Source organism: Schistocerca americana, unplaced genomic scaffold (assembly GCF_021461395.2).
Source record: "Schistocerca americana isolate TAMUIC-IGC-003095 unplaced genomic scaffold, iqSchAmer2.1 HiC_scaffold_139, whole genome shotgun sequence".
In the NCBI taxonomy this organism is placed as follows: domain Eukaryota; kingdom Metazoa; phylum Arthropoda; class Insecta; order Orthoptera; family Acrididae; genus Schistocerca; species Schistocerca americana.
The window spans coordinates 476,978-503,136 of record NW_025725470.1 but is presented as its reverse complement, the minus strand read 5'-3'; the positions used below and the strand labels follow the sequence as shown (position 1 = coordinate 503,136).

The following is a 26,159-nucleotide window of genomic DNA, read 5'->3' as shown; positions in this document are numbered from 1 at the left end:
CTGAGGCAAGTTCGAGTGAACAAGGATGGACTCCTCGGGTCCGTCGTTTCCGTAGTGTAGCGGTTATCACGTCTGCTTCACACGCAGAAGGTCCCCGGTTCGATCCCGGGCGGGAACAGTGTTTTCCTGCCTATGTCGTATTGTCCTCCAATGAGCCACGTCGTGTGTGGATCTGCTGCATGTCCCTTCGTTTTGCAAGTACCACATTTATTGAATTTTTGAGTTACGATGGCAACATCAGTACAAGTTGTCTGTGAAGTAAGGTGCACACAAGCAGTTTCCGTGGTGTAGCGGTTATCACGTCTGCCTAACACGCAGAAGGTCCCCGCTTCGATCCCGGGCGGAAACACTTTTTCATCACTTTAAGCAAGACTTACTAACATGCATCTGCTACCATCTGTACCCGAAACCTTCGTAATCGCCTTCACGCGTCGGACCAGAGTGTCAATTGCTCACATCGAATAAGAAATTCATTTGATATTGACGGCGAGCTTTTTGCGCTGACTCAGCCACTGACGTGCGATCAGTTTGCACAAAACGCTAGGGCTCGTCCGGGATTTGAACCCGGGACCTCCTGCACCCTAAGCAGGAATCATACCCCTAGACCAACGAGCCCTGTGACACGGCGAATGCCAATTGTTGCAGTCCCTAGATGTCGTCCAGGGTGCCCTGGAAGTCTCGTGTACGCTGGCGGGATGGGGGCGGCGCGAATTCCCGCAGTCGGCGGCCTTCCTGGGCTATTGGTACCTTCATGTAGAGCTGCCGCTGGGCTCGCACTGCCTGCTGCTGAGAAAGTGATTGCTTTTGCTGATATGACTTGCAATAACGACTGCGCGAAACGCCGCTATCTCGTTAGGGGTGCTACGGCAGACACCCTCTCGAGCACCCCGAAGACTTCTTGAGCCCTCGGCTGTGATGGGTTCCAGACTGACAAAAGAACTGTCGTGTGTGCATTCGCGGACGAGAGAAAGGCTGAGGCAAGTTCGAGTGAACAAGGATGGACTCCTCGGGTCCGTCGTTTCCGTAGTGTAGCGGTTATCACGTCTGCTTCACACGCAGAAGGTCCCCGGTTCGATCCCGGGCGGGAACAGTGTTTTCCTGCCTATGTCGTATTGTCCTCCAATGAGCCACGTCGTGTGTGGATCTGCTGCATGTCCCTTCGTTTTGCAAGTACCACATTTATTGAATTTTTGAGTTACGATGGCAACATCAGTACAAGTTGTCTGTGAAGTAAGGTGCACACAAGCAGTTTCCGTGGTGTAGCGGTTATCACGTCTGCCTAACACGCAGAAGGTCCCCGCTTCGATCCCGGGCGGAAACACTTTTTCATCACTTTAAGCAAGACTTACTAACATGCATCTGCTACCATCTGTACCCGAAACCTTCGTAATCGCCTTCACGCGTCGGACCAGAGTGTCAATTGCTCACATCGAATAAGAAATTCATTTGATATTGACGGCGAGCTTTTTGCGCTGACTCAGCCACTGACGTGCGATCAGTTTGCACAAAACGCTAGGGCTCGTCCGGGATTTGAACCCGGGACCTCCTGCACCCTAAGCAGGAATCATACCCCTAGACCAACGAGCCCTGTGACACGGCGAATGCCAATTGTTGCAGTCCCTAGATGTCGTCCAGGGTGCCCTGGAAGTCTCGTGTACGCTGGCGGGATGGGGGCGGCGCGAATTCCCGCAGTCGGCGGCCTTCCTGGGCTATTGGTACCTTCATGTAGAGCTGCCGCTGGGCTCGCACTGCCTGCTGCTGAGAAAGTGATTGCTTTTGCTGGTATGACTTGCAATAACGACTGCGTGAAACGCCGCTATCTCGTTAGGGGTGCTACGGCAGACACCCTCTCGAGCACCCCGAAGACTTCTTGAGCCCTCGGCTGTGATGGGTTCCAGGCTGACAAAAGAACTGTCGTGTGTGCATTCGCGGACTAGAGAAAGGCTGAGGCAAGTTCGAGTGAACAAGGATGGACTCCTCGGGTCCGTCGTTTCCGTAGTTTAGCGGTTATCACGTCTGCTTCACACGCAGAAGGTCCCCGGTTCGATCCCGGGCGGGAACAGTATTTTCTTGCCTATGTCGTACTGTCCTCCAATGAGCCACGTCGTGTGTGGATCTGCTGCATGTCCCTTCGTTTTGCAAGTACCACATTTATTGAATTTTTGAGTTACGATGGCAACATCACTACAAGTTGTCTGTGAAGTAAGGTGCACACAAGCAGTTTCCGTGGTGTAGCGGTTATCACGTCTGCCTAACACGCAGAAGGTCCCCGCTTCGATCCCGGGCGGAAACACTTTTTCATCACTTTAAGCAAGACTTACTAACATGCATCTGCTACCATCTGTACCCGAAACCTTCGTAATCGCCTTCACGCGTCGGACCAGAGTGTCAATTGCTCACATCGAATAAGAAATTCATTTGATATTGACGGCGAGCTTTTCGCGCTGACTCAGCCACTGACGTGCGATCAGTTTGCACAAAACGCTAGGGCTCGTCCGGGATTTGAACCCGGGACCTCCTGCACCCTAAGCAGGAATCATACCCCTAGACCAACGAGCCCTGTGACACGACGAACGCCAATTGTTGCAGTCCCTAGATGTCGTCCAGGGTGCCCTGGAAGTCTCGTGTACGCTGGCGGGATGGGGGCGGCGCGAATTCCCGCAGTCGGCGGCCTTCCTGGGCTATTGGTACCTTCATGTAGAGCTGCCGCTGGGCTCGCACTGCCTGCTGCTGAGAAAGTGATTGCTTTTGCTGGTATGACTTGCAATAACGACTGCGTGAAACGCCGCTATCTCGTTAGGGGTGCTACGGCAGACACCCTCTCGAGCACCCCGAAGACTTCTTGAGCCCTCGGCTGTGATGGGTTCCAGGCTGACAAAAGAACTGTCGTGTGTGCATTCGCGGACTAGAGAAAGGCTGAGGCAAGTTCGAGTGAACAAGGATGGACTCCTCGGGTCCGTCGTTTCCGTAGTTTAGCGGTTATCACGTCTGCTTCACACGCAGAAGGTCCCCGGTTCGATCCCGGGCGGGAACAGTATTTTCTTGCCTATGTCGTACTGTCCTCCAATGAGCCACGTCGTGTGTGGATCTGCTGCATGTCCCTTCGTTTTGCAAGTACCACATTTATTGAATTTTTGAGTTACGATGGCAACATCACTACAAGTTGTCTGTGAAGTAAGGTGCACACAAGCAGTTTCCGTGGTGTAGCGGTTATCACGTCTGCCTAACACGCAGAAGGTCCCCGCTTCGATCCCGGGCGGAAACACTTTTTCATCACTTTAAGCAAGACTTACTAACATGCATCTGCTACCATCTGTACCCGAAACCTTCGTAATCGCCTTCACGCGTCGGACCAGAGTGTCAATTGCTCACATCGAATAAGAAATTCATTTGATATTGACGGCGAGCTTTTTGCGCTGACTCAGCCACTGACGTGCGATCAGTTTGCACAAAACGCTAGGGCTCGTCCGGGATTTGAACCCGGGACCTCCTGCACCCTAAGCAGGAATCATACCCCTAGACCAACGAGCCCTGTGACACGGCGAACGCCAATTGTTGCAGTCCCTAGATGTCGTCCAGGGTGCCCTGGAAGTCTCGTGTACGCTGGCGGGATGGGGGCGGCGCGAATTCCCGCAGTCGGCGGCCTTCCTGGGCTATTGGTACCTTCATGTAGAGCTGCCGCTGGGCTCGCACTGCCTGCTGCTGAGAAAGTGATTGCTTTTGCTGGTATGACTTGCAATAACGACTGCGTGAAACGCCGCTATCTCGTTAGGGGTGCTACGGCAGACACCCTCTCGAGCACCCCGAAGACTTCTTGAGCCCTCGGCTGTGATGGGTTCCAGGCTGACAAAAGAACTGTCGTGTGTGCATTCGCGGACTAGAGAAAGGCTGAGGCAAGTTCGAGTGGACAAGGATGGACTCCTCGGGTCCGTCGTTTCCGTAGTTTAGCGGTTATCACGTCTGCTTCACACGCAGAAGGTCCCCGGTTCGATCCCGGGCGGGAACAGTATTTTCTTGCCTATGTCGTACTGTCCTCCAATGAGCCACGTCGTGTGTGGATCTGCTGCATGTCCCTTCGTTTTGCAAGTACCACATTTATTGAATTTTTGAGTTACGATGGCAACATCAGTACAAGTTGTCTGTGAAGTAAGGTGCACACAAGCAGTTTCCGTGGTGTAGCGGTTATCACGTCTGCCTAACACGCAGAAGGTCCCCGCTTCGATCCCGGGCGGAAACACTTTTTCATCACTTTAAGCAAGACTTACTAACATGCATCTGCTACCATCTGTACCCGAAACCTTCGTAATCGCCTTCACGCGTCGGACCAGAGTGTCAATTGCTCACATCGAATAAGAAATTCATTTGATATTGACGGCGAGCTTTTTGCGCTGACTCAGCCACTGACGTGCGATCAGTTTGCACAAAACGCTAGGGCTCGTCCGGGATTTGAACCCGGGACCTCCTGCACCCTAAGCAGGAATCATACCCCTAGACCAACGAGCCCTGTGACACGGCGAACGCCAATTGTTGCAGTCCCTAGATGTCGTCCAGGGTGCCCTGGAAGTCTCGTGTACGCTGGCGGGATGGGGGCGGCGCGAATTCCCGCAGTCGGCGGCCTTCCTGGGCTATTGGTACCTTCATGTAGAGCTGCCGCTGGGCTCGCACTGCCTGCTGCTGAGAAAGTGATTGCTTTTGCTGGTATGACTTGCAATAACGACTGCGTGAAACGCCGCTATCTCGTTAGGGGTGCTACGGCAGACACCCTCTCGAGCACCCCGAAGACTTCTTGAGCCCTCGGCTGTGATGGGTTCCAGGCTGACAAAAGAACTGTCGTGTGTGCATTCGCGGACTAGAGAAAGGCTGAGGCAAGTTCGAGTGAACAAGGATGGACTCCTCGGGTCCGTCGTTTCCGTAGTTTAGCGGTTATCACGTCTGCTTCACACGCAGAAGGTCCCCGGTTCGATCCCGGGCGGGAACAGTATTTTCTTGCCTATGTCGTACTGTCCTCCAATGAGCCACGTCGTGTGTGGATCTGCTGCATGTCCCTTCGTTTTGCAAGTACCACATTTATTGAATTTTTGAGTTACGATGGCAACATCACTACAAGTTGTCTGTGAAGTAAGGTGCACACAAGCAGTTTCCGTGGTGTAGCGGTTATCACGTCTGCCTAACACGCAGAAGGTCCCCGCTTCGATCCCGGGCGGAAACACTTTTTCATCACTTTAAGCAAGACTTACTAACATGCATCTGCTACCATCTGTACCCGAAACCTTCGTAATCGCCTTCACGCGTCGGACCAGAGTGTCAATTGCTCACATCGAATAAGAAATTCATTTGATATTGACGGCGAGCTTTTTGCGCTGACTCAGCCACTGACGTGCGATCAGTTTGCACAAAACGCTAGGGCTCGTCCGGGATTTGAACCCGGGACCTCCTGCACCCTAAGCAGGAATCATACCCCTAGACCAACGAGCCCTGTGACACGGCGAACGCCAATTGTTGCAGTCCCTAGATGTCGTCCAGGGTGCCCTGGAAGTCTCGTGTACGCTGGCGGGATGGGGGCGGCGCGAATTCCCGCAGTCGGCGGCCTTCCTGGGCTATTGGTACCTTCATGTAGAGCTGCCGCTGGGCTCGCACTGCCTGCTGCTGAGAAAGTGATTGCTTTTGCTGGTATGACTTGCAATAACGACTGCGTGAAACGCCGCTATCTCGTTAGGGGTGCTACGGCAGACACCCTCTCGAGCACCCCGAAGACTTCTTGAGCCCTCGGCTGTGATGGGTTCCAGGCTGACAAAAGAACTGTCGTGTGTGCATTCGCGGACTAGAGAAAGGCTGAGGCAAGTTCGAGTGAACAAGGATGGACTCCTCGGGTCCGTCGTTTCCGTAGTTTAGCGGTTATCACGTCTGCTTCACACGCAGAAGGTCCCCGGTTCGATCCCGGGCGGGAACAGTATTTTCTTGCCTATGTCGTACTGTCCTCCAATGAGCCACGTCGTGTGTGGATCTGCTGCATGTCCCTTCGTTTTGCAAGTACCACATTTATTGAATTTTTGAGTTACGATGGCAACATCACTACAAGTTGTCTGTGAAGTAAGGTGCACACAAGCAGTTTCCGTGGTGTAGCGGTTATCACGTCTGCCTAACACGCAGAAGGTCCCCGCTTCGATCCCGGGCGGAAACACTTTTTCATCACTTTAAGCAAGACTTACTAACATGCATCTGCTACCATCTGTACCCGAAACCTTCGTAATCGCCTTCACGCGTCGGACCAGAGTGTCAATTGCTCACATCGAATAAGAAATTCATTTGATATTGACGGCGAGCTTTTTGCGCTGACTCAGCCACTGACGTGCGATCAGTTTGCACAAAACGCTAGGGCTCGTCCGGGATTTGAACCCGGGACCTCCTGCACCCTAAGCAGGAATCATACCCCTAGACCAACGAGCCCTGTGACACGGCGAACGCCAATTGTTGCAGTCCCTAGATGTCGTCCAGGGTGCCCTGGAAGTCTCGTGTACGCTGGCGGGATGGGGGCGGCGCGAATTCCCGCAGTCGGCGGCCTTCCTGGGCTATTGGTACCTTCATGTAGAGCTGCCGCTGGGCTCGCACTGCCTGCTGCTGAGAAAGTGATTGCTTTTGCTGGTATGACTTGCAATAACGACTGCGTGAAACGCCGCTATCTCGTTAGGGGTGCTACGGCAGACACCCTCTCGAGCACCCCGAAGACTTCTTGAGCCCTCGGCTGTGATGGGTTCCAGGCTGACAAAAGAACTGTCGTGTGTGCATTCGCGGACTAGAGAAAGGCTGAGGCAAGTTCGAGTGAACAAGGATGGACTCCTCGGGTCCGTCGTTTCCGTAGTTTAGCGGTTATCACGTCTGCTTCACACGCAGAAGGTCCCCGGTTCGATCCCGGGCGGGAACAGTATTTTCTTGCCTATGTCGTACTGTCCTCCAATGAGCCACGTCGTGTGTGGATCTGCTGCATGTCCCTTCGTTTTGCAAGTACCACATTTATTGAATTTTTGAGTTACGATGGCAACATCACTACAAGTTGTCTGTGAAGTAAGGTGCACACAAGCAGTTTCCGTGGTGTAGCGGTTATCACGTCTGCCTAACACGCAGAAGGTCCCCGCTTCGATCCCGGGCGGAAACACTTTTTCATCACTTTAAGCAAGACTTACTAACATGCATCTGCTACCATCTGTACCCGAAACCTTCGTAATCGCCTTCACGCGTCGGACCAGAGTGTCAATTGCTCACATCGAATAAGAAATTCATTTGATATTGACGGCGAGCTTTTTGCGCTGACTCAGCCACTGACGTGCGATCAGTTTGCACAAAACGCTAGGGCTCGTCCGGGATTTGAACCCGGGACCTCCTGCACCCTAAGCAGGAATCATACCCCTAGACCAACGAGCCCTGTGACACGGCGAACGCCAATTGTTGCAGTCCCTAGATGTCGTCCAGGGTGCCCTGGAAGTCTCGTGTACGCTGGCGGGATGGGGGCGGCGCGAATTCCCGCAGTCGGCGGCCTTCCTGGGCTATTGGTACCTTCATGTAGAGCTGCCGCTGGGCTCGCACTGCCTGCTGCTGAGAAAGTGATTGCTTTTGCTGGTATGACTTGCAATAACGACTGCGTGAAACGCCGCTATCTCGTTAGGGGTGCTACGGCAGACACCCTCTCGAGCACCCCGAAGACTTCTTGAGCCCTCGGCTGTGATGGGTTCCAGGCTGACAAAAGAACTGTCGTGTGTGCATTCGCGGACTAGAGAAAGGCTGAGGCAAGTTCGAGTGAACAAGGATGGACTCCTCGGGTCCGTCGTTTCCGTAGTTTAGCGGTTATCACGTCTGCTTCACACGCAGAAGGTCCCCGGTTCGATCCCGGGCGGGAACAGTATTTTCTTGCCTATGTCGTACTGTCCTCCAATGAGCCACGTCGTGTGTGGATCTGCTGCATGTCCCTTCGTTTTGCAAGTACCACATTTATTGAATTTTTGAGTTACGATGGCAACATCAGTACAAGTTGTCTGTGAAGTAAGGTGCACACAAGCAGTTTCCGTGGTGTAGCGGTTATCACGTCTGCCTAACACGCAGAAGGTCCCCGCTTCGATCCCGGGCGGAAACACTTTTTCATCACTTTAAGCAAGACTTACTAACATGCATCTGCTACCATCTGTACCCGAAACCTTCGTAATCGCCTTCACGCGTCGGACCAGAGTGTCAATTGCTCACATCGAATAAGAAATTCATTTGATATTGACGGCGAGCTTTTTGCGCTGACTCAGCCACTGACGTGCGATCAGTTTGCACAAAACGCTAGGGCTCGTCCGGGATTTGAACCCGGGACCTCCTGCACCCTAAGCAGGAATCATACCCCTAGACCAACGAGCCCTGTGACACGGCGAACGCCAATTGTTGCAGTCCCTAGATGTCGTCCAGGGTGCCCTGGAAGTCTCGTGTACGCTGGCGGGATGGGGGCGGCGCGAATTCCCGCAGTCGGCGGCCTTCCTGGGCTATTGGTACCTTCATGTAGAGCTGCCGCTGGGCTCGCACTGCCTGCTGCTGAGAAAGTGATTGCTTTTGCTGGTATGACTTGCAATAACGACTGCGTGAAACGCCGCTATCTCGTTAGGGGTGCTACGGCAGACACCCTCTCGAGCACCCCGAAGACTTCTTGAGCCCTCGGCTGTGATGGGTTCCAGGCTGACAAAAGAACTGTCGTGTGTGCATTCGCGGACTAGAGAAAGGCTGAGGCAAGTTCGAGTGAACAAGGATGGACTCCTCGGGTCCGTCGTTTCCGTAGTTTAGCGGTTATCACGTCTGCTTCACACGCAGAAGGTCCCCGGTTCGATCCCGGGCGGGAACAGTATTTTCTTGCCTATGTCGTACTGTCCTCCAATGAGCCACGTCGTGTGTGGATCTGCTGCATGTCCCTTCGTTTTGCAAGTACCACATTATTGAATTTTTGAGTTACGATGGCAACATCAGTACAAGTTGTCTGTGAAGTAAGGTGCACACAAGCAGTTTCCGTGGTGTAGCGGTTATCACGTCTGCCTAACACGCAGAAGGTCCCCGCTTCGATCCCGGGCGGAAACACTTTTTCATCACTTTAAGCAAGACTTACTAACATGCATCTGCTACCATCTGTACCCGAAACCTTCGTAATCGCCTTCACGCGTCGGACCAGAGTGTCAATTGCTCACATCGAATAAGAAATTCATTTGATATTGACGGCGAGCTTTTTGCGCTGACTCAGCCACTGACGTGCGATCAGTTTGCACAAAACGCTGGGGCTCGTCCGGGATTTGAACCCGGGACCTCCTGCACCCTAAGCAGGAATCATACCCCTAGACCAACGAGCCCTGTGACACGGCGAACGCCAATTGTTGCAGTCCCTAGATGTCGTCCAGGGTGCCCTGGAAGTCTCGTGTACGCTGGCGGGATGGGGGCGGCGCGAATTCCCGCAGTCGGCGGCCTTCCTGGGCTATTGGTACCTTCATGTAGAGCTGCCGCTGGGCTCGCACTGCCTGCTGCTGAGAAAGTGATTGCTTTTGCTGGTATGACTTGCAATAACGACTGCGTGAAACGCCGCTATCTCGTTAGGGGTGCTACGGCAGACACCCTCTCGAGCACCCCGAAGACTTCTTGAGCCCTCGGCTGTGATGGGTTCCAGGCTGACAAAAGAACTGTCGTGTGTGCATTCGCGGACTAGAGAAAGGCTGAGGCAAGTTCGAGTGAACAAGGATGGACTCCTCGGGTCCGTCGTTTCCGTAGTTTAGCGGTTATCACGTCTGCTTCACACGCAGAAGGTCCCCGGTTCGATCCCGGGCGGGAACAGTATTTTCTTGCCTATGTCGTACTGTCCTCCAATGAGCCACGTCGTGTGTGGATCTGCTGCATGTCCCTTCGTTTTGCAAGTACCACATTTATTGAATTTTTGAGTTACGATGGCAACATCAGTACAAGTTGTCTGTGAAGTAAGGTGCACACAAGCAGTTTCCGTGGTGTAGCGGTTATCACGTCTGCCTAACACGCAGAAGGTCCCCGCTTCGATCCCGGGCGGAAACACTTTTTCATCACTTTAAGCAAGACTTACTAACATGCATCTGCTACCATCTGTACCCGAAACCTTCGTAATCGCCTTCACGCGTCGGACCAGAGTGTCAATTGCTCACATCGAATAAGAAATTCATTTGATATTGACGGCGAGCTTTTTGCGCTGACTCAGCCACTGACGTGCGATCAGTTTGCACAAAACGCTAGGGCTCGTCCGGGATTTGAACCCGGGACCTCCTGCACCCTAAGCAGGAATCATACCCCTAGACCAACGAGCCCTGTGACACGGCGAACGCCAATTGTTGCAGTCCCTAGATGTCGTCCAGGGTGCCCTGGAAGTCTCGTGTACGCTGGCGGGATGGGGGCGGCGCGAATTCCCGCAGTCGGCGGCCTTCCTGGGCTATTGGTACCTTCATGTAGAGCTGCCGCTGGGCTCGCACTGCCTGCTGCTGAGAAAGTGATTGCTTTTGCTGGTATGACTTGCAATAACGACTGCGTGAAACGCCGCTATCTCGTTAGGGGTGCTACGGCAGACACCCTCTCGAGCACCCCGAAGACTTCTTGAGCCCTCGGCTGTGATGGGTTCCAGGCTGACAAAAGAACTGTCGTGTGTGCATTCGCGGACTAGAGAAAGGCTGAGGCAAGTTCGAGTGAACAAGGATGGACTCCTCGGGTCCGTCGTTTCCGTAGTTTAGCGGTTATCACGTCTGCTTCACACGCAGAAGGTCCCCGGTTCGATCCCGGGCGGGAACAGTATTTTCTTGCCTATGTCGTACTGTCCTCCAATGAGCCACGTCGTGTGTGGATCTGCTGCATGTCCCTTCGTTTTGCAAGTACCACATTTATTGAATTTTTGAGTTACGATGGCAACATCAGTACAAGTTGTCTGTGAAGTAAGGTGCACACAAGCAGTTTCCGTGGTGTAGCGGTTATCACGTCTGCCTAACACGCAGAAGGTCCCCGGTTCGATCCCGGGCGGAAACACTTTTTCATCACTTTAAGCAAGACTTACTAACATGCATCTGCTACCATCTGTACCCGAAACCTTCGTAATCGCCTTCACGCGTCGGACCAGAGTGTCAATTGCTCACATCGAATAAGAAATTCATTTGATATTGACGGCGAGCTTTTTGCGCTGACTCAGCCACTGACGTGCGATCAGTTTGCACAAAACGCTAGGGCTCGTCCGGGATTTGAACCCGGGACCTCCTGCACCCTAAGCAGGAATCATACCCCTAGACCAACGAGCCCTGTGACACGGCGAACGCCAATTGTTGCAGTCCCTAGATGTCGTCCAGGGTGCCCTGGAAGTCTCGTGTACGCTGGCGGGATGGGGGCGGCGCGAATTCCCGCAGTCGGCGGCCTTCCTGGGCTATTGGTACCTTCATGTAGAGCTGCCGCTGGGCTCGCACTGCCTGCTGCTGAGAAAGTGATTGCTTTTGCTGGTATGACTTGCAATAACGACTGCGTGAAACGCCGCTATCTCGTTAGGGGTGCTACGGCAGACACCCTCTCGAGCACCCCGAAGACTTCTTGAGCCCTCGGCTGTGATGGGTTCCAGGCTGACAAAAGAACTGTCGTGTGTGCATTCGCGGACTAGAGAAAGGCTGAGGCAAGTTCGAGTGAACAAGGATGGACTCCTCGGGTCCGTCGTTTCCGTAGTTTAGCGGTTATCACGTCTGCTTCACACGCAGAAGGTCCCCGGTTCGATCCCGGGCGGGAACAGTATTTTCTTGCCTATGTCGTACTGTCCTCCAATGAGCCACGTCGTGTGTGGATCTGCTGCATGTCCCTTCGTTTTGCAAGTACCACATTTATTGAATTTTTGAGTTACGATGGCAACATCACTACAAGTTGTCTGTGAAGTAAGGTGCACACAAGCAGTTTCCGTGGTGTAGCGGTTATCACGTCTGCCTAACACGCAGAAGGTCCCCGCTTCGATCCCGGGCGGAAACACTTTTTCATCACTTTAAGCAAGACTTACTAACATGCATCTGCTACCATCTGTACCCGAAACCTTCGTAATCGCCTTCACGCGTCGGACCAGAGTGTCAATTGCTCACATCGAATAAGAAATTCATTTGATATTGACGGCGAGCTTTTTGCGCTGACTCAGCCACTGACGTGCGATCAGTTTGCACAAAACGCTAGGGCTCGTCCGGGATTTGAACCCGGGACCTCCTGCACCCTAAGCAGGAATCATACCCCTAGACCAACGAGCCCTGTGACACGGCGAACGCCAATTGTTGCAGTCCCTAGATGTCGTCCAGGGTGCCCTGGAAGTCTCGTGTACGCTGGCGGGATGGGGGCGGCGCGAATTCCCGCAGTCGGCGGCCTTCCTGGGCTATTGGTACCTTCATGTAGAGCTGCCGCTGGGCTCGCACTGCCTGCTGCTGAGAAAGTGATTGCTTTTGCTGGTATGACTTGCAATAACGACTGCGTGAAACGCCGCTATCTCGTTAGGGGTGCTACGGCAGACACCCTCTCGAGCACCCCGAAGACTTCTTGAGCCCTCGGCTGTGATGGGTTCCAGGCTGACAAAAGAACTGTCGTGTGTGCATTCGCGGACTAGAGAAAGGCTGAGGCAAGTTCGAGTGAACAAGGATGGACTCCTCGGGTCCGTCGTTTCCGTAGTTTAGCGGTTATCACGTCTGCTTCACACGCAGAAGGTCCCCGGTTCGATCCCGGGCGGGAACAGTATTTTCTTGCCTATGTCGTACTGTCCTCCAATGAGCCACGTCGTGTGTGGATCTGCTGCATGTCCCTTCGTTTTGCAAGTACCACATTTATTGAATTTTTGAGTTACGATGGCAACATCAGTACAAGTTGTCTGTGAAGTAAGGTGCACACAAGCAGTTTCCGTGGTGTAGCGGTTATCACGTCTGCCTAACACGCAGAAGGTCCCCGCTTCGATCCCGGGCGGAAACACTTTTTCATCACTTTAAGCAAGACTTACTAACATGCATCTGCTACCATCTGTACCCGAAACCTTCGTAATCGCCTTCACGCGTCGGACCAGAGTGTCAATTGCTCACATCGAATAAGAAATTCATTTGATATTGACGGCGAGCTTTTTGCGCTGACTCAGCCACTGACGTGCGATCAGTTTGCACAAAACGCTAGGGCTCGTCCGGGATTTGAACCCGGGACCTCCTGCACCCTAAGCAGGAATCATACCCCTAGACCAACGAGCCCTGTGACACGGCGAACGCCAATTGTTGCAGTCCCTAGATGTCGTCCAGGGTGCCCTGGAAGTCTCGTGTACGCTGGCGGGATGGGGGCGGCGCGAATTCCCGCAGTCGGCGGCCTTCCTGGGCTATTGGTACCTTCATGTAGAGCTGCCGCTGGGCTCGCACTGCCTGCTGCTGAGAAAGTGATTGCTTTTGCTGGTATGACTTGCAATAACGACTGCGTGAAACGCCGCTATCTCGTTAGGGGTGCTACGGCAGACACCCTCTCGAGCACCCCGAAGACTTCTTGAGCCCTCGGCTGTGATGGGTTCCAGGCTGACAAAAGAACTGTCGTGTGTGCATTCGCGGACTAGAGAAAGGCTGAGGCAAGTTCGAGTGAACAAGGATGGACTCCTCGGGTCCGTCGTTTCCGTAGTTTAGCGGTTATCACGTCTGCTTCACACGCAGAAGGTCCCCGGTTCGATCCCGGGCGGGAACAGTATTTTCTTGCCTATGTCGTACTGTCCTCCAATGAGCCACGTCGTGTGTGGATCTGCTGCATGTCCCTTCGTTTTGCAAGTACCACATTTATTGAATTTTTGAGTTACGATGGCAACATCAGTACAAGTTGTCTGTGAAGTAAGGTGCACACAAGCAGTTTCCGTGGTGTAGCGGTTATCACGTCTGCCTAACACGCAGAAGGTCCCCGCTTCGATCCCGGGCGGAAACACTTTTTCATCACTTTAAGCAAGACTTACTAACATGCATCTGCTACCATCTGTACCCGAAACCTTCGTAATCGCCTTCACGCGTCGGACCAGAGTGTCAATTGCTCACATCGAATAAGAAATTCATTTGATATTGACGGCGAGCTTTTTGCGCTGACTCAGCCACTGACGTGCGATCAGTTTGCACAAAACGCTAGGGCTCGTCCGGGATTTGAACCCGGGACCTCCTGCACCCTAAGCAGGAATCATACCCCTAGACCAACGAGCCCTGTGACACGGCGAACGCCAATTGTTGCAGTCCCTAGATGTCGTCCAGGGTGCCCTGGAAGTCTCGTGTACGCTGGCGGGATGGGGGCGGCGCGAATTCCCGCAGTCGGCGGCCTTCCTGGGCTATTGGTACCTTCATGTAGAGCTGCCGCTGGGCTCGCACTGCCTGCTGCTGAGAAAGTGATTGCTTTTGCTGGTATGACTTGCAATAACGACTGCGTGAAACGCCGCTATCTCGTTAGGGGTGCTACGGCAGACACCCTCTCGAGCACCCCGAAGACTTCTTGAGCCCTCGGCTGTGATGGGTTCCAGGCTGACAAAAGAACTGTCGTGTGTGCATTCGCGGACTAGAGAAAGGCTGAGGCAAGTTCGAGTGAACAAGGATGGACTCCTCGGGTCCGTCGTTTCCGTAGTTTAGCGGTTATCACGTCTGCTTCACACGCAGAAGGTCCCCGGTTCGATCCCGGGCGGGAACAGTATTTTCTTGCCTATGTCGTACTGTCCTCCAATGAGCCACGTCGTGTGTGGATCTGCTGCATGTCCCTTCGTTTTGCAAGTACCACATTTATTGAATTTTTGAGTTACGATGGCAACATCAGTACAAGTTGTCTGTGAAGTAAGGTGCACACAAGCAGTTTCCGTGGTGTAGCGGTTATCACGTCTGCCTAACACGCAGAAGGTCCCCGGTTCGATCCCGGGCGGAAACACTTTTTCATCACTTTAAGCAAGACTTACTAACATGCATCTGCTACCATCTGTACCCGAAACCTTCGTAATCGCCTTCACGCGTCGGACCAGAGTGTCAATTGCTCACATCGAATAAGAAATTCATTTGATATTGACGGCGAGCTTTTTGCGCTGACTCAGCCACTGACGTGCGATCAGTTTGCACAAAACGCTAGGGCTCGTCCGGGATTTGAACCCGGGACCTCCTGCACCCTAAGCAGGAATCATACCCCTAGACCAACGAGCCCTGTGACACGGCGAACGCCAATTGTTGCAGTCCCTAGATGTCGTCCAGGGTGCCCTGGAAGTCTCGTGTACGCTGGCGGGATGGGGGCGGCGCGAATTCCCGCAGTCGGCGGCCTTCCTGGGCTATTGGTACCTTCATGTAGAGCTGCCGCTGGGCTCGCACTGCCTGCTGCTGAGAAAGTGATTGCTTTTGCTGGTATGACTTGCAATAACGACTGCGTGAAACGCCGCTATCTCGTTAGGGGTGCTACGGCAGACACCCTCTCGAGCACCCCGAAGACTTCTTGAGCCCTCGGCTGTGATGGGTTCCAGGCTGACAAAAGAACTGTCGTGTGTGCATTCGCGGACTAGAGAAAGGCTGAGGCAAGTTCGAGTGAACAAGGATGGACTCCTCGGGTCCGTCGTTTCCGTAGTTTAGCGGTTATCACGTCTGCTTCACACGCAGAAGGTCCCCGGTTCGATCCCGGGCGGGAACAGTATTTTCTTGCCTATGTCGTACTGTCCTCCAATGAGCCACGTCGTGTGTGGATCTGCTGCATGTCCCTTCGTTTTGCAAGTACCACATTTATTGAATTTTTGAGTTACGATGGCAACATCACTACAAGTTGTCTGTGAAGTAAGGTGCACACAAGCAGTTTCCGTGGTGTAGCGGTTATCACGTCTGCCTAACACGCAGAAGGTCCCCGCTTCGATCCCGGGCGGAAACACTTTTTCATCACTTTAAGCAAGACTTACTAACATGCATCTGCTACCATCTGTACCCGAAACCTTCGTAATCGCCTTCACGCGTCGGACCAGAGTGTCAATTGCTCACATCGAATAAGAAATTCATTTGATATTGACGGCGAGCTTTTTGCGCTGACTCAGCCACTGACGTGCGATCAGTTTGCACAAAATGCTAGGGCTCGTCCGGGATTTGAACCCGGGACCTCCTGCACCCTAAGCAGGAATCATACCCCTAGACCAACGAGCCCTGTGACACGGCGAACGCCAATTGTTGCAGTCCCTAGATGTCGTCCAGGGTGCCCTGGAAGTCTCGTGTACGCTGGCGGGATGGGGGCGGCGCGAATTCCCGCAGTCGGCGGCCTTCCTGGGCTATTGGTACCTTCATGTAGAGCTGCCGCTGGGCTCGCACTGCCTGCTGCTGAGAAAGTGATTGCTTTTGCTGGTATGACTTGCAATAACGACTGCGTGAAACGCCGCTATCTCGTTAGGGGTGCTACGGCAGACACCCTCTCGAGCACCCCGAAGACTTCTTGAGCCCTCGGCTGTGATGGGTTCCAGGCTGACAAAAGAACTGTCGTGTGTGCATTCGCGGACTAGAGAAAGGCTGAGGCAAGTTCGAGTGAACAAGGATGGACTCCTCGGGTCCGTCGTTTCCGTAGTTTAGCGGTTATCACGTCTGCTTCACACGCAGAAGGTCCCCGGTTCGATCCCGGGCGGGAACAGTATTTTCTTGCCTATGTCGTACTGTCCTCCAATGAGCCACGTCGTGTGTGGATCTGCTGCATGTCCCTTCGTTTTGCAAGTACCACATTTATTGAATTTTTGAGTTACGATGGCAACATCAGTACAAGTTGTCTGTGAAGTAAGGTGCACACAAGCAGTTTCCGTGGTGTAGCGGTTATCACGTCTGCCTAACACGCAGAAGGTCCCCGCTTCGATCCCGGGCGGAAACACTTTTTCATCACTTTAAGCAAGACTTACTAACATGCATCTGCTACCATCTGTACCCGAAACCTTCGTAATCGCCTTCACGCGTCGGACCAGAGTGTCAATTGCTCACATCGAATAAGAAATTCATTTGATATTGACGGCGAGCTTTTTGCGCTGACTCAGCCACTGACGTGCGATCAGTTTGCACAAAACGCTAGGGCTCGTCCGGGATTTGAACCCGGGACCTCCTGCACCCTAAGCAGGAATCATACCCCTAGACCAACGAGCCCTGTGACACGGCGAACGCCAATTGTTGCAGTCCCTAGATGTCGTCCAGGGTGCCCTGGAAGTCTCGTGTACGCTGGCGGGATGGGGGCGGCGCGAATTCCCGCAGTCGGCGGCCTTCCTGGGCTATTGGTACCTTCATGTAGAGCTGCCGCTGGGCTCGCACTGCCTGCTGCTGAGAAAGTGATTGCTTTTGCTGGTATGACTTGCAATAACGACTGCGTGAAACGCCGCTATCTCGTTAGGGGTGCTACGGCAGACACCCTCTCGAGCACCCCGAAGACTTCTTGAGCCCTCGGCTGTGATGGGTTCCAGGCTGACAAAAGAACTGTCGTGTGTGCATTCGCGGACTAGAGAAAGGCTGAGGCAAGTTCGAGTGAACAAGGATGGACTCCTCGGGTCCGTCGTTTCCGTAGTTTAGCGGTTATCACGTCTGCTTCACACGCAGAAGGTCCCCGGTTCGATCCCGGGCGGGAACAGTATTTTCTTGCCTATGTCGTACTGTCCTCCAATGAGCCACGTCGTGTGTGGATCTGCTGCATGTCCCTTCGTTTTGCAAGTACCACATTTATTGAATTTTTGAGTTACGATGGCAACATCAGTACAAGTTGTCTGTGAAGTAAGGTGCACACAAGCAGTTTCCGTGGTGTAGCGGTTATCACGTCTGCCTAACACGCAGAAGGTCCCCGGTTCGATCCCGGGCGGAAACACTTTTTCATCACTTTAAGCAAGACTTACTAACATGCATCTGCTACCATCTGTACCCGAAACCTTCGTAATCGCCTTCACGCGTCGGACCAGAGTGTCAATTGCTCACATCGAATAAGAAATTCATTTGATATTGACGGCGAGCTTTTTGCGCTGACTCAGCCACTGACGTGCGATCAGTTTGCACAAAACGCTAGGGCTCGTCCGGGATTTGAACCCGGGACCTCCTGCACCCTAAGCAGGAATCATACCCCTAGACCAACGAGCCCTGTGACACGGCGAACGCCAATTGTTGCAGTCCCTAGATGTCGTCCAGGGTGCCCTGGAAGTCTCGTGTACGCTGGCGGGATGGGGGCGGCGCGAATTCCCGCAGTCGGCGGCCTTCCTGGGCTATTGGTACCTTCATGTAGAGCTGCCGCTGGGCTCGCACTGCCTGCTGCTGAGAAAGTGATTGCTTTTGCTGGTATGACTTGCAATAACGACTGCGTGAAACGCCGCTATCTCGTTAGGGGTGCTACGGCAGACACCCTCTCGAGCACCCCGAAGACTTCTTGAGCCCTCGGCTGTGATGGGTTCCAGGCTGACAAAAGAACTGTCGTGTGTGCATTCGCGGACTAGAGAAAGGCTGAGGCAAGTTCGAGTGAACAAGGATGGACTCCTCGGGTCCGTCGTTTCCGTAGTTTAGCGGTTATCACGTCTGCTTCACACGCAGAAGGTCCCCGGTTCGATCCCGGGCGGGAACAGTATTTTCTTGCCTATGTCGTACTGTCCTCCAATGAGCCACGTCGTGTGTGGATCTGCTGCATGTCCCTTCGTTTTGCAAGTACCACATTTATTGAATTTTTGAGTTACGATGGCAACATCAGTACAAGTTGTCTGTGAAGTAAGGTGCACACAAGCAGTTTCCGTGGTGTAGCGGTTATCACGTCTGCCTAACACGCAGAAGGTCCCCGCTTCGATCCCGGGCGGAAACACTTTTTCATCACTTTAAGCAAGACTTACTAACATGCATCTGCTACCATCTGTACCCGAAACCTTCGTAATCGCCTTCACGCGTCGGACCAGAGTGTCAATTGCTCACATCGAATAAGAAATTCATTTGATATTGACGGCGAGCTTTTTGCGCTGACTCAGCCACTGACGTGCGATCAGTTTGCACAAAACGCTAGGGCTCGTCCGGGATTTGAACCCGGGACCTCCTGCACCCTAAGCAGGAATCATACCCCTAGACCAACGAGCCCTGTGACACGGCGAACGCCAATTGTTGCAGTCCCTAGATGTCGTCCAGGGTGCCCTGGAAGTCTCGTGTACGCTGGCGGGATGGGGGCGGCGCGAATTCCCGCAGTCGGCGGCCTTCCTGGGCTATTGGTACCTTCATGTAGAGCTGCCGCTGGGCTCGCACTGCCTGCTGCTGAGAAAGTGATTGCTTTTGCTGGTATGACTTGCAATAACGACTGCGTGAAACGCCGCTATCTCGTTAGGGGTGCTACGGCAGACACCCTCTCGAGCACCCCGAAGACTTCTTGAGCCCTCGGCTGTGATGGGTTCCAGGCTGACAAAAGAACTGTCGTGTGTGCATTCGCGGACTAGAGAAAGGCTGAGGCAAGTTCGAGTGAACAAGGATGGACTCCTCGGGTCCGTCGTTTCCGTAGTTTAGCGGTTATCACGTCTGCTTCACACGCAGAAGGTCCCCGGTTCGATCCCGGGCGGGAACAGTATTTTCTTGCCTATGTCGTACTGTCCTCCAATGAGCCACGTCGTGTGTGGATCTGCTGCATGTCCCTTCGTTTTGCAAGTACCACATTTATTGAATTTTTGAGTTACGATGGCAACATCAGTACAAGTTGTCTGTGAAGTAAGGTGCACACAAGCAGTTTCCGTGGTGTAGCGGTTATCACGTCTGCCTAACACGCAGAAGGTCCCCGCTTCGATCCCGGGCGGAAACACTTTTTCATCACTTTAAGCAAGACTTACTAACATGCATCTGCTACCATCTGTACCCGAAACCTTCGTAATCGCCTTCACGCGTCGGACCAGAGTGTCAATTGCTCACATCGAATAAGAAATTCATTTGATATTGACGGCGAGCTTTTTGCGCTGACTCAGCCACTGACGTGCGATCAGTTTGCACAAAACGCTAGGGCTCGTCCGGGATTTGAACCCGGGACCTCCTGCACCCTAAGCAGGAATCATACCCCTAGACCAACGAGCCCTGTGACACGGCGAACGCCAATTGTTGCAGTCCCTAGATGTCGTCCAGGGTGCCCTGGAAGTCTCGTGTACGCTGGCGGGATGGGGGCGGCGCGAATTCCCGCAGTCGGCGGCCTTCCTGGGCTATTGGTACCTTCATGTAGAGCTGCCGCTGGGCTCGCACTGCCTGCTGCTGAGAAAGTGATTGCTTTTGCTGGTATGACTTGCAATAACGACTGCGTGAAACGCCGCTATCTCGTTAGGGGTGCTACGGCAGACACCCTCTCGAGCACCCCGAAGACTTCTTGAGCCCTCGGCTGTGATGGGTTCCAGGCTGACAAAAGAACTGTCGTGTGTGCATTCGCGGACTAGAGAAAGGCTGAGGCAAGTTCGAGTGAACAAGGATGGACTCCTCGGGTCCGTCGTTTCCGTAGTTCAGCGGTTATCACGTCTGCTTCACACGCAGAAGGTCCCCGGTTCGATCCCGGGCGGGAACAGTATTTTCTTGCCTATGTCGTACTGTCCTCCAATGAGCCACGTCGTGTGTGGATCTGCTGCATGTCCCTTCGTTTTGCAAGTACCACATTTATTGAATTTTTGAGTTACGATGGCAACATCACTACAAGTTGTCTGTGAAGTAAGGTGCACACAAGCAGTTTCCGTGGTGTAGCGGTTATCACGTCTGCCTAACACGCAGAAGGTCCCCGCTTCGATCCCGGGCGGAAACACTTTTTCATCACTTTAAGCAAGACTTACTAACATGCATCTGCTACCATCTGTACCCGAAACCTTCGTAATCGCCTTCACGCGTCGGACCAGAGTGTCAATTGCTCACATCGAATAAGAAATTCATTTGATATTGACGGCGAGCTTTTTGCGCTGACTCAGCCACTGACGTGCGATCAGTTTGCACAAAACGCTAGGGCTCGTCCGGGATTTGAACCCGGGACCTCCTGCACCCTAAGCAGGAATCATACCCCTAGACCAACGAGCCCTGTGACACGGCGAACGCCAATTGTTGCAGTCCCTAGATGTCGTCCAGGGTGCCCTGGAAGTCTCGTGTACGCTGGCGGGATGGGGGCGGCGCGAATTCCCGCAGTCGGCGGCCTTCCTGGGCTATTGGTACCTTCATGTAGAGCTGCCGCTGGGCTCGCACTGCCTGCTGCTGAGAAAGTGATTGCTTTTGCTGGTATGACTTGCAATAACGACTGCGTGAAACGCCGCTATCTCGTTAGGGGTGCTACGGCAGACACCCTCTCGAGCACCCCGAAGACTTCTTGAGCCCTCGGCTGTGATGGGTTCCAGGCTGACAAAAGAACTGTCGTGTGTGCATTCGCGGACTAGAGAAAGGCTGAGGCAAGTTCGAGTGAACAAGGATGGACTCCTCGGGTCCGTCGTTTCCGTAGTTTAGCGGTTATCACGTCTGCTTCACACGCAGAAGGTCCCCGGTTCGATCCCGGGCGGGAACAGTATTTTCTTGCCTATGTCGTACTGTCCTCCAATGAGCCACGTCGTGTGTGGATCTGCTGCATGTCCCTTCGTTTTGCAAGTACCACATTTATTGAATTTTTGAGTTACGATGGCAACATCAGTACAAGTTGTCTGTGAAGTAAGGTGCACACAAGCAGTTTCCGTGGTGTAGCGGTTATCACGTCTGCCTAACACGCAGAAGGTCCCCGCTTCGATCCCGGGCGGGACCACTTTTTCATCACTTTAAGCAAGACTTACTAACATGCATCTGCTACCATCTGTACCCGAAACCTTCGTAATCGCCTTCACGCGTCGGACCAGAGTGTCAATTGCTCACATCGAATAAGAAATTCATTTGATATTGACGGCGAGCTTTTTGCGCTGACTCAGCCACTGACGTGCGATCAGTTTGCACAAAACGCTAGGGCTCGTCCGGGATTTGAACCCGGGACCTCCTGCACCCTAAGCAGGAATCATACCCCTAGACCAACGAGCCCTGTGACACGGCGAACGCCAATTGTTGCAGTCCCTAGATGTCGTCCAGGGTGCCCTGGAAGTCTCGTGTACGCTGGCGGGATGGGGGCGGCGCGAATTCCCGCAGTCGGCGGCCTTCCTGGGCTATTGGTACCTTCATGTAGAGCTGCCGCTGGGCTCGCACTGCCTGCTGCTGAGAAAGTGATTGCTTTTGCTGGTATGACTTGCAATAACGACTGCGTGAAACGCCGCTATCTCGTTAGGGGTGCTACGGCAGACACCCTCTCGAGCACCCCGAAGACTTCTTGAGCCCTCGGCTGTGATGGGTTCCAGGCTGACAAAAGAACTGTCGTGTGTGCATTCGCGGACTAGAGAAAGGCTGAGGCAAGTTCGAGTGAACAAGGATGGACTCCTCGGGTCCGTCGTTTCCGTAGTTTAGCGGTTATCACGTCTGCTTCACACGCAGAAGGTCCCCGGTTCGATCCCGGGCGGGAACAGTATTTTCTTGCCTATGTCGTACTGTCCTCCAATGAGCCACGTCGTGTGTGGATCTGCTGCATGTCCCTTCGTTTTGCAAGTACCACATTTATTGAATTTTTGAGTTACGATGGCAACATCAGTACAAGTTGTCTGTGAAGTAAGGTGCACACAAGCAGTTTCCGTGGTGTAGCGGTTATCACGTCTGCCTAACACGCAGAAGGTCCCCGCTTCGATCCCGGGCGGAAACACTTTTTCATCACTTTAAGCAAGACTTACTAACATGCATCTGCTACCATCTGTACCCGAAACCTTCGTAATCGCCTTCACGCGTCGGACCAGAGTGTCAATTGCTCACATCGAATAAGAAATTCATTTGATATTGACGGCGAGCTTTTTGCGCTGACTCAGCCACTGACGTGCGTTCAGTTTGCACAAAACGCTAGGGCTCGTCCGGGATTTGAACCCGGGACCTCCTGCACCCTAAGCAGGAATCATACCCCTAGACCAACGAGCCCTGTGACACGGCGAACGCCAATTGTTGCAGTCCCTAGATGTCGTCCAGGGTGCCCTGGAAGTCTCGTGTACGCTGGCGGGATGGGGGCGGCGCGAATTCCCGCAGTCGGCGGCCTTCCTGGGCTATTGGTACCTTCATGTAGAGCTGCCGCTGGGCTCGCACTGCCTGCTGCTGAGAAAGTGATTGCTTTTGCTGGTATGACTTGCAATAACGACTGCGTGAAACGCCGCTATCTCGTTAGGGGTGCTACGGCAGACACCCTCTCGAGCACCCCGAAGACTTCTTGAGCCCTCGGCTGTGATGGGTTCCAGGCTGACAAAAGAACTGTCGTGTGTGCATTCGCGGACTTGAGAAAGGCTGAGGCAAGTTCGAGTGAACAAGGATGGACTCCTCGGGTCCGTCGTTTCCGTAGTGTAGCGGTTATCACGTCTGCTTCACACGCAGAAGGTCCCCGGTTCGATCCCGGGCGGGAACAGTTTTTTCCTGCCTATGTCGTATTGTCCTCCAATGAGCCACGTCGTGTGTGGATCTGCTGCATGTCCCTTCGTTTTGCAAGTACCACATTTATTGAATTTTTGAGTTACGATGGCAACATCAGTACAAGTTGTCTGTGAAGTAAGGTGCACACAAGCAGTTTCCGTGGTGTAGCGGTTATCACGTCTGCCTAACACGCAGAAGGTCCCCGCTTCGATCCCGGGCGGAAACACTTTTTCATCACTTTAAGCAAGACTTACTAACATGCATCTGCTACCATCTGTACCCGAAACCTTCGTAATCGCCTTCACGCGTCGGACCAGAGTGTCAATTGCTCACATCGAATAAGAAATTCATTTGATATTGACGGCGAGCTTTTTGCGCTGACTCAGCCACTGACGTGCGATCAGTTTGCACAAAACGCTAGGGCTCGTCCGGGATTTGAACCCGGGACCTCCTGCACCCTAAGCAGGAATCATACCCCTAGACCAACGAGCCCTGTGACACGGCGAATGCCAATTGTTGCAGTCCCTAGATGTCGTCCAGGGTGCCCTGGAAGTCTCGTGTACGCTGGCGGGATGGGGGCGGCGCGAATTCCCGCAGTCGGCGGCCTTCCTGGGCTATTGGTACCTTCATGTAGAGCTGCCGCTGGGCTCGCACTGCCTGCTGCTGAGAAAGTGATTGCTTTTGCTGGTATGACTTGCAATAACGACTGCGTGAAACGCCGCTATCTCGTTAGGGGTGCTACGGCAGACACCCTCTCGAGCACCCCGAAGACTTCTTGAGCCCTCGGCTGTGATGGGTTCCAGGCTGACAAAAGAACTGTCGTGTGTGCATTCGCGGACTAGAGAAAGGCTGAGGCAAGTTCGAGTGAACAAGGATGGACTCCTCGGGTCCGTCGTTTCCGTAGTTTAGCGGTTATCACGTCTGCTTCACACGCAGAAGGTCCCCGGTTCGATCCCGGGCGGGAACAGTATTTTCTTGCCTATGTCGTACTGTCCTCCAATGAGCCACGTCGTGTGTGGATCTGCTGCATGTCCCTTCGTTTTGCAAGTACCACATTTATTGAATTTTTGAGTTACGATGGCAACATCAGTACAAGTTGTCTGTGAAGTAAGGTGCACACAAGCAGTTTCCGTGGTGTAGCGGTTATCACGTCTGCCTAACACGCAGAAGGTCCCCGCTTCGATCCCGGGCGGAAACACTTTTTCATCACTTTAAGCAAGACTTACTAACATGCATCTGCTACCATCTGTACCCGAAACCTTCGTAATCGCCTTCACGCGTCGGACCAGAGTGTCAATTGCTCACATCGAATAAGAAATTCATTTGATATTGACGGCGAGCTTTTTGCGCTGACTCAGCCACTGACGTGCGATCAGTTTGCACAAAACGCTAAGGCTCGTCCGGGATTTGAACCCGGGACCTCCTGCACCCTAAGCAGGAATCATACCCCTAGACCAACGAGCCCTGTGACACGGCGAACGCCAATTGTTGCAGTCCCTAGATGTCGTCCAGGGTGCCCTGGAAGTCTCGTGTACGCTGGCGGGATGGGGGCGGCGCGAATTCCCGCAGTCGGCGGCCTTCCTGGGCTATTGGTACCTTCATGTAGAGCTGCCGCTGGGCTCGCACTGCCTGCTGCTGAGAAAGTGATTGCTTTTGCTGGTATGACTTGCAATAACGACTGCGTGAAACGCCGCTATCTCGTTAGGGGTGCTACGGCAGACACCCTCTCGAGCACCCCGAAGACTTCTTGAGCCCTCGGCTGTGATGGGTTCCAGGCTGACAAAAGAACTGTCGTGTGTGCATTCGCGGACTAGAGAAAGGCTGAGGCAAGTTCGAGTGAACAAGGATGGACTCCTCGGGTCCGTCGTTTCCGTAGTTTAGCGGTTATCACGTCTGCTTCACACGCAGAAGGTCCCCGGTTCGATCCCGGGCGGGAACAGTATTTTATTGCCTATGTCGTACTGTCCTCCAATGATCCACGTCGTGTGTGGATCTGCTGCATGTCCCTTCGTTTTGCAAGTACCACATTTATTGAATTTTTGAGTTACGATGGCAACATCAGTACAAGTTGTCTGTGAAGTAAGGTGCACACAAGCAGTTTCCGTGGTGTAGCGGTTATCACGTCTGCCTAACACGCAGAAGGTCCCCGCTTCGATCCCGGGCGGAAACACTTTTTCATCACTTTAAGCAAGACTTACTAACATGCATCTGCTACCATCTGTACCCGAAACCTTCGTAATCGCCTTCACGCGTCGGACCAGAGTGTCAATTGCTCACATCGAATAAGAAATTCATTTGATATTGACGGCGAGCTTTTTGCGCTGACTCAGCCACTGACGTGCGATCAGTTTGCACAAAACGCTAGGGCTCGTCCGGGATTTGAACCCGGGACCTCCTGCACCCTAAGCAGGAATCATACCCCTAGACCAACGAGCCCTGTGACACGGCGAACGCCAATTGTTGCAGTCCCTAGATGTCGTCCAGGGTGCCCTGGAAGTCTCGTGTACGCTGGCGGGATGGGGGCGGCGCGAATTCCCGCAGTCGGCGGCCTTCCTGGGCTATTGGTACCTTCATGTAGAGCTGCCGCTGGGCTCGCACTGCCTGCTGCTGAGAAAGTGATTGCTTTTGCTGGTATGACTTGCAATAACGACTGCGTGAAACGCCGCTATCTCGTTAGGGGTGCTACGGCAGACACCCTCTCGAGCACCC

The 26,159-nt window shown here is 53.4% G+C and overlaps 81 non-coding genes across 81 annotated transcripts; 54 read left to right on the top strand and 27 right to left on the bottom strand.

The window, feature by feature from the left end:
- Nucleotides 1-45: 45 nt before the first annotated feature.
- Nucleotides 46-118, top strand: Trnav-cac. Its single transcript has one exon. It is a non-coding gene; the product is annotated as a tRNA-Val (tRNA).
- A 158-nt stretch (nucleotides 119-276) lies between these two features.
- Nucleotides 277-349, top strand: Trnav-aac. The gene has a single exon. It is a non-coding gene; the product is annotated as a tRNA-Val (tRNA).
- Nucleotides 350-543: 194 nt separating this feature from the next.
- Nucleotides 544-615, bottom strand: Trnap-agg. Its single transcript has one exon. It is a non-coding gene; the product is annotated as a tRNA-Pro (tRNA).
- Nucleotides 616-1,017: 402 nt separating this feature from the next.
- Nucleotides 1,018-1,090, top strand: Trnav-cac. Its single transcript has one exon. It is a non-coding gene; the product is annotated as a tRNA-Val (tRNA).
- Nucleotides 1,091-1,248: 158 nt separating this feature from the next.
- Nucleotides 1,249-1,321, top strand: Trnav-aac. The gene has a single exon. It is a non-coding gene; the product is annotated as a tRNA-Val (tRNA).
- A 194-nt stretch (nucleotides 1,322-1,515) lies between these two features.
- Nucleotides 1,516-1,587, bottom strand: Trnap-agg. Its single transcript has one exon. It is a non-coding gene; the product is annotated as a tRNA-Pro (tRNA).
- Nucleotides 1,588-1,989: 402 nt separating this feature from the next.
- Nucleotides 1,990-2,062, top strand: Trnav-cac. The gene has a single exon. It is a non-coding gene; the product is annotated as a tRNA-Val (tRNA).
- A 158-nt stretch (nucleotides 2,063-2,220) lies between these two features.
- On the top strand, nucleotides 2,221-2,293 carry Trnav-aac. Its single transcript has one exon. It is a non-coding gene; the product is annotated as a tRNA-Val (tRNA).
- A 194-nt stretch (nucleotides 2,294-2,487) lies between these two features.
- Trnap-agg lies at nucleotides 2,488-2,559 on the bottom strand. Its single transcript has one exon. It is a non-coding gene; the product is annotated as a tRNA-Pro (tRNA).
- Nucleotides 2,560-2,961: 402 nt separating this feature from the next.
- Nucleotides 2,962-3,034, top strand: Trnav-cac. The gene has a single exon. It is a non-coding gene; the product is annotated as a tRNA-Val (tRNA).
- A 158-nt stretch (nucleotides 3,035-3,192) lies between these two features.
- Trnav-aac lies at nucleotides 3,193-3,265 on the top strand. The gene has a single exon. It is a non-coding gene; the product is annotated as a tRNA-Val (tRNA).
- A 194-nt stretch (nucleotides 3,266-3,459) lies between these two features.
- Nucleotides 3,460-3,531, bottom strand: Trnap-agg. Its single transcript has one exon. It is a non-coding gene; the product is annotated as a tRNA-Pro (tRNA).
- Nucleotides 3,532-3,933: 402 nt separating this feature from the next.
- Trnav-cac lies at nucleotides 3,934-4,006 on the top strand. The gene has a single exon. It is a non-coding gene; the product is annotated as a tRNA-Val (tRNA).
- A 158-nt stretch (nucleotides 4,007-4,164) lies between these two features.
- On the top strand, nucleotides 4,165-4,237 carry Trnav-aac. Its single transcript has one exon. It is a non-coding gene; the product is annotated as a tRNA-Val (tRNA).
- A 194-nt stretch (nucleotides 4,238-4,431) lies between these two features.
- On the bottom strand, nucleotides 4,432-4,503 carry Trnap-agg. The gene has a single exon. It is a non-coding gene; the product is annotated as a tRNA-Pro (tRNA).
- Nucleotides 4,504-4,905: 402 nt separating this feature from the next.
- Nucleotides 4,906-4,978, top strand: Trnav-cac. The gene has a single exon. It is a non-coding gene; the product is annotated as a tRNA-Val (tRNA).
- A 158-nt stretch (nucleotides 4,979-5,136) lies between these two features.
- On the top strand, nucleotides 5,137-5,209 carry Trnav-aac. Its single transcript has one exon. It is a non-coding gene; the product is annotated as a tRNA-Val (tRNA).
- Nucleotides 5,210-5,403: 194 nt separating this feature from the next.
- On the bottom strand, nucleotides 5,404-5,475 carry Trnap-agg. Its single transcript has one exon. It is a non-coding gene; the product is annotated as a tRNA-Pro (tRNA).
- Nucleotides 5,476-5,877: 402 nt separating this feature from the next.
- Nucleotides 5,878-5,950, top strand: Trnav-cac. The gene has a single exon. It is a non-coding gene; the product is annotated as a tRNA-Val (tRNA).
- Nucleotides 5,951-6,108: 158 nt separating this feature from the next.
- Trnav-aac lies at nucleotides 6,109-6,181 on the top strand. Its single transcript has one exon. It is a non-coding gene; the product is annotated as a tRNA-Val (tRNA).
- Nucleotides 6,182-6,375: 194 nt separating this feature from the next.
- On the bottom strand, nucleotides 6,376-6,447 carry Trnap-agg. The gene has a single exon. It is a non-coding gene; the product is annotated as a tRNA-Pro (tRNA).
- Nucleotides 6,448-6,849: 402 nt separating this feature from the next.
- Nucleotides 6,850-6,922, top strand: Trnav-cac. Its single transcript has one exon. It is a non-coding gene; the product is annotated as a tRNA-Val (tRNA).
- A 158-nt stretch (nucleotides 6,923-7,080) lies between these two features.
- Nucleotides 7,081-7,153, top strand: Trnav-aac. Its single transcript has one exon. It is a non-coding gene; the product is annotated as a tRNA-Val (tRNA).
- Nucleotides 7,154-7,347: 194 nt separating this feature from the next.
- Nucleotides 7,348-7,419, bottom strand: Trnap-agg. The gene has a single exon. It is a non-coding gene; the product is annotated as a tRNA-Pro (tRNA).
- Nucleotides 7,420-7,821: 402 nt separating this feature from the next.
- On the top strand, nucleotides 7,822-7,894 carry Trnav-cac. Its single transcript has one exon. It is a non-coding gene; the product is annotated as a tRNA-Val (tRNA).
- Nucleotides 7,895-8,052: 158 nt separating this feature from the next.
- On the top strand, nucleotides 8,053-8,125 carry Trnav-aac. The gene has a single exon. It is a non-coding gene; the product is annotated as a tRNA-Val (tRNA).
- A 194-nt stretch (nucleotides 8,126-8,319) lies between these two features.
- Trnap-agg lies at nucleotides 8,320-8,391 on the bottom strand. The gene has a single exon. It is a non-coding gene; the product is annotated as a tRNA-Pro (tRNA).
- A 402-nt stretch (nucleotides 8,392-8,793) lies between these two features.
- Trnav-cac lies at nucleotides 8,794-8,866 on the top strand. The gene has a single exon. It is a non-coding gene; the product is annotated as a tRNA-Val (tRNA).
- Nucleotides 8,867-9,023: 157 nt separating this feature from the next.
- On the top strand, nucleotides 9,024-9,096 carry Trnav-aac. The gene has a single exon. It is a non-coding gene; the product is annotated as a tRNA-Val (tRNA).
- A 194-nt stretch (nucleotides 9,097-9,290) lies between these two features.
- On the bottom strand, nucleotides 9,291-9,362 carry Trnap-agg. The gene has a single exon. It is a non-coding gene; the product is annotated as a tRNA-Pro (tRNA).
- A 402-nt stretch (nucleotides 9,363-9,764) lies between these two features.
- Nucleotides 9,765-9,837, top strand: Trnav-cac. Its single transcript has one exon. It is a non-coding gene; the product is annotated as a tRNA-Val (tRNA).
- A 158-nt stretch (nucleotides 9,838-9,995) lies between these two features.
- On the top strand, nucleotides 9,996-10,068 carry Trnav-aac. The gene has a single exon. It is a non-coding gene; the product is annotated as a tRNA-Val (tRNA).
- A 194-nt stretch (nucleotides 10,069-10,262) lies between these two features.
- On the bottom strand, nucleotides 10,263-10,334 carry Trnap-agg. The gene has a single exon. It is a non-coding gene; the product is annotated as a tRNA-Pro (tRNA).
- A 402-nt stretch (nucleotides 10,335-10,736) lies between these two features.
- Trnav-cac lies at nucleotides 10,737-10,809 on the top strand. Its single transcript has one exon. It is a non-coding gene; the product is annotated as a tRNA-Val (tRNA).
- Nucleotides 10,810-10,967: 158 nt separating this feature from the next.
- Trnav-aac lies at nucleotides 10,968-11,040 on the top strand. Its single transcript has one exon. It is a non-coding gene; the product is annotated as a tRNA-Val (tRNA).
- Nucleotides 11,041-11,234: 194 nt separating this feature from the next.
- Nucleotides 11,235-11,306, bottom strand: Trnap-agg. The gene has a single exon. It is a non-coding gene; the product is annotated as a tRNA-Pro (tRNA).
- Nucleotides 11,307-11,708: 402 nt separating this feature from the next.
- On the top strand, nucleotides 11,709-11,781 carry Trnav-cac. The gene has a single exon. It is a non-coding gene; the product is annotated as a tRNA-Val (tRNA).
- A 158-nt stretch (nucleotides 11,782-11,939) lies between these two features.
- Trnav-aac lies at nucleotides 11,940-12,012 on the top strand. The gene has a single exon. It is a non-coding gene; the product is annotated as a tRNA-Val (tRNA).
- A 194-nt stretch (nucleotides 12,013-12,206) lies between these two features.
- Trnap-agg lies at nucleotides 12,207-12,278 on the bottom strand. The gene has a single exon. It is a non-coding gene; the product is annotated as a tRNA-Pro (tRNA).
- A 402-nt stretch (nucleotides 12,279-12,680) lies between these two features.
- Nucleotides 12,681-12,753, top strand: Trnav-cac. The gene has a single exon. It is a non-coding gene; the product is annotated as a tRNA-Val (tRNA).
- Nucleotides 12,754-12,911: 158 nt separating this feature from the next.
- Trnav-aac lies at nucleotides 12,912-12,984 on the top strand. The gene has a single exon. It is a non-coding gene; the product is annotated as a tRNA-Val (tRNA).
- Nucleotides 12,985-13,178: 194 nt separating this feature from the next.
- Trnap-agg lies at nucleotides 13,179-13,250 on the bottom strand. The gene has a single exon. It is a non-coding gene; the product is annotated as a tRNA-Pro (tRNA).
- A 402-nt stretch (nucleotides 13,251-13,652) lies between these two features.
- Nucleotides 13,653-13,725, top strand: Trnav-cac. The gene has a single exon. It is a non-coding gene; the product is annotated as a tRNA-Val (tRNA).
- A 158-nt stretch (nucleotides 13,726-13,883) lies between these two features.
- On the top strand, nucleotides 13,884-13,956 carry Trnav-aac. The gene has a single exon. It is a non-coding gene; the product is annotated as a tRNA-Val (tRNA).
- A 194-nt stretch (nucleotides 13,957-14,150) lies between these two features.
- Trnap-agg lies at nucleotides 14,151-14,222 on the bottom strand. The gene has a single exon. It is a non-coding gene; the product is annotated as a tRNA-Pro (tRNA).
- A 402-nt stretch (nucleotides 14,223-14,624) lies between these two features.
- Trnav-cac lies at nucleotides 14,625-14,697 on the top strand. Its single transcript has one exon. It is a non-coding gene; the product is annotated as a tRNA-Val (tRNA).
- A 158-nt stretch (nucleotides 14,698-14,855) lies between these two features.
- Trnav-aac lies at nucleotides 14,856-14,928 on the top strand. Its single transcript has one exon. It is a non-coding gene; the product is annotated as a tRNA-Val (tRNA).
- Nucleotides 14,929-15,122: 194 nt separating this feature from the next.
- Trnap-agg lies at nucleotides 15,123-15,194 on the bottom strand. The gene has a single exon. It is a non-coding gene; the product is annotated as a tRNA-Pro (tRNA).
- Nucleotides 15,195-15,596: 402 nt separating this feature from the next.
- On the top strand, nucleotides 15,597-15,669 carry Trnav-cac. Its single transcript has one exon. It is a non-coding gene; the product is annotated as a tRNA-Val (tRNA).
- A 158-nt stretch (nucleotides 15,670-15,827) lies between these two features.
- Nucleotides 15,828-15,900, top strand: Trnav-aac. The gene has a single exon. It is a non-coding gene; the product is annotated as a tRNA-Val (tRNA).
- Nucleotides 15,901-16,094: 194 nt separating this feature from the next.
- Nucleotides 16,095-16,166, bottom strand: Trnap-agg. The gene has a single exon. It is a non-coding gene; the product is annotated as a tRNA-Pro (tRNA).
- A 402-nt stretch (nucleotides 16,167-16,568) lies between these two features.
- Trnav-cac lies at nucleotides 16,569-16,641 on the top strand. The gene has a single exon. It is a non-coding gene; the product is annotated as a tRNA-Val (tRNA).
- Nucleotides 16,642-16,799: 158 nt separating this feature from the next.
- Trnav-aac lies at nucleotides 16,800-16,872 on the top strand. The gene has a single exon. It is a non-coding gene; the product is annotated as a tRNA-Val (tRNA).
- Nucleotides 16,873-17,066: 194 nt separating this feature from the next.
- On the bottom strand, nucleotides 17,067-17,138 carry Trnap-agg. The gene has a single exon. It is a non-coding gene; the product is annotated as a tRNA-Pro (tRNA).
- A 402-nt stretch (nucleotides 17,139-17,540) lies between these two features.
- Trnav-cac lies at nucleotides 17,541-17,613 on the top strand. The gene has a single exon. It is a non-coding gene; the product is annotated as a tRNA-Val (tRNA).
- A 158-nt stretch (nucleotides 17,614-17,771) lies between these two features.
- Trnav-aac lies at nucleotides 17,772-17,844 on the top strand. Its single transcript has one exon. It is a non-coding gene; the product is annotated as a tRNA-Val (tRNA).
- Nucleotides 17,845-18,038: 194 nt separating this feature from the next.
- Nucleotides 18,039-18,110, bottom strand: Trnap-agg. Its single transcript has one exon. It is a non-coding gene; the product is annotated as a tRNA-Pro (tRNA).
- Nucleotides 18,111-18,512: 402 nt separating this feature from the next.
- Nucleotides 18,513-18,585, top strand: Trnav-cac. The gene has a single exon. It is a non-coding gene; the product is annotated as a tRNA-Val (tRNA).
- Nucleotides 18,586-18,743: 158 nt separating this feature from the next.
- On the top strand, nucleotides 18,744-18,816 carry Trnav-aac. Its single transcript has one exon. It is a non-coding gene; the product is annotated as a tRNA-Val (tRNA).
- A 194-nt stretch (nucleotides 18,817-19,010) lies between these two features.
- Nucleotides 19,011-19,082, bottom strand: Trnap-agg. Its single transcript has one exon. It is a non-coding gene; the product is annotated as a tRNA-Pro (tRNA).
- A 402-nt stretch (nucleotides 19,083-19,484) lies between these two features.
- On the top strand, nucleotides 19,485-19,557 carry Trnav-cac. Its single transcript has one exon. It is a non-coding gene; the product is annotated as a tRNA-Val (tRNA).
- A 158-nt stretch (nucleotides 19,558-19,715) lies between these two features.
- On the top strand, nucleotides 19,716-19,788 carry Trnav-aac. The gene has a single exon. It is a non-coding gene; the product is annotated as a tRNA-Val (tRNA).
- Nucleotides 19,789-19,982: 194 nt separating this feature from the next.
- Nucleotides 19,983-20,054, bottom strand: Trnap-agg. Its single transcript has one exon. It is a non-coding gene; the product is annotated as a tRNA-Pro (tRNA).
- A 402-nt stretch (nucleotides 20,055-20,456) lies between these two features.
- Trnav-cac lies at nucleotides 20,457-20,529 on the top strand. The gene has a single exon. It is a non-coding gene; the product is annotated as a tRNA-Val (tRNA).
- Nucleotides 20,530-20,687: 158 nt separating this feature from the next.
- Trnav-aac lies at nucleotides 20,688-20,760 on the top strand. The gene has a single exon. It is a non-coding gene; the product is annotated as a tRNA-Val (tRNA).
- A 194-nt stretch (nucleotides 20,761-20,954) lies between these two features.
- Trnap-agg lies at nucleotides 20,955-21,026 on the bottom strand. The gene has a single exon. It is a non-coding gene; the product is annotated as a tRNA-Pro (tRNA).
- A 402-nt stretch (nucleotides 21,027-21,428) lies between these two features.
- Nucleotides 21,429-21,501, top strand: Trnav-cac. Its single transcript has one exon. It is a non-coding gene; the product is annotated as a tRNA-Val (tRNA).
- Nucleotides 21,502-21,659: 158 nt separating this feature from the next.
- On the top strand, nucleotides 21,660-21,732 carry Trnav-aac. Its single transcript has one exon. It is a non-coding gene; the product is annotated as a tRNA-Val (tRNA).
- A 194-nt stretch (nucleotides 21,733-21,926) lies between these two features.
- On the bottom strand, nucleotides 21,927-21,998 carry Trnap-agg. Its single transcript has one exon. It is a non-coding gene; the product is annotated as a tRNA-Pro (tRNA).
- A 402-nt stretch (nucleotides 21,999-22,400) lies between these two features.
- On the top strand, nucleotides 22,401-22,473 carry Trnav-cac. Its single transcript has one exon. It is a non-coding gene; the product is annotated as a tRNA-Val (tRNA).
- A 158-nt stretch (nucleotides 22,474-22,631) lies between these two features.
- Trnav-aac lies at nucleotides 22,632-22,704 on the top strand. Its single transcript has one exon. It is a non-coding gene; the product is annotated as a tRNA-Val (tRNA).
- Nucleotides 22,705-22,898: 194 nt separating this feature from the next.
- Trnap-agg lies at nucleotides 22,899-22,970 on the bottom strand. Its single transcript has one exon. It is a non-coding gene; the product is annotated as a tRNA-Pro (tRNA).
- Nucleotides 22,971-23,372: 402 nt separating this feature from the next.
- Trnav-cac lies at nucleotides 23,373-23,445 on the top strand. Its single transcript has one exon. It is a non-coding gene; the product is annotated as a tRNA-Val (tRNA).
- A 158-nt stretch (nucleotides 23,446-23,603) lies between these two features.
- Trnav-aac lies at nucleotides 23,604-23,676 on the top strand. The gene has a single exon. It is a non-coding gene; the product is annotated as a tRNA-Val (tRNA).
- A 194-nt stretch (nucleotides 23,677-23,870) lies between these two features.
- On the bottom strand, nucleotides 23,871-23,942 carry Trnap-agg. The gene has a single exon. It is a non-coding gene; the product is annotated as a tRNA-Pro (tRNA).
- Nucleotides 23,943-24,344: 402 nt separating this feature from the next.
- Trnav-cac lies at nucleotides 24,345-24,417 on the top strand. The gene has a single exon. It is a non-coding gene; the product is annotated as a tRNA-Val (tRNA).
- A 158-nt stretch (nucleotides 24,418-24,575) lies between these two features.
- Nucleotides 24,576-24,648, top strand: Trnav-aac. The gene has a single exon. It is a non-coding gene; the product is annotated as a tRNA-Val (tRNA).
- A 194-nt stretch (nucleotides 24,649-24,842) lies between these two features.
- Trnap-agg lies at nucleotides 24,843-24,914 on the bottom strand. The gene has a single exon. It is a non-coding gene; the product is annotated as a tRNA-Pro (tRNA).
- Nucleotides 24,915-25,316: 402 nt separating this feature from the next.
- Nucleotides 25,317-25,389, top strand: Trnav-cac. Its single transcript has one exon. It is a non-coding gene; the product is annotated as a tRNA-Val (tRNA).
- A 158-nt stretch (nucleotides 25,390-25,547) lies between these two features.
- Trnav-aac lies at nucleotides 25,548-25,620 on the top strand. Its single transcript has one exon. It is a non-coding gene; the product is annotated as a tRNA-Val (tRNA).
- A 194-nt stretch (nucleotides 25,621-25,814) lies between these two features.
- Nucleotides 25,815-25,886, bottom strand: Trnap-agg. Its single transcript has one exon. It is a non-coding gene; the product is annotated as a tRNA-Pro (tRNA).
- Between the last annotated feature and the right edge of the window lie 273 nt (nucleotides 25,887-26,159).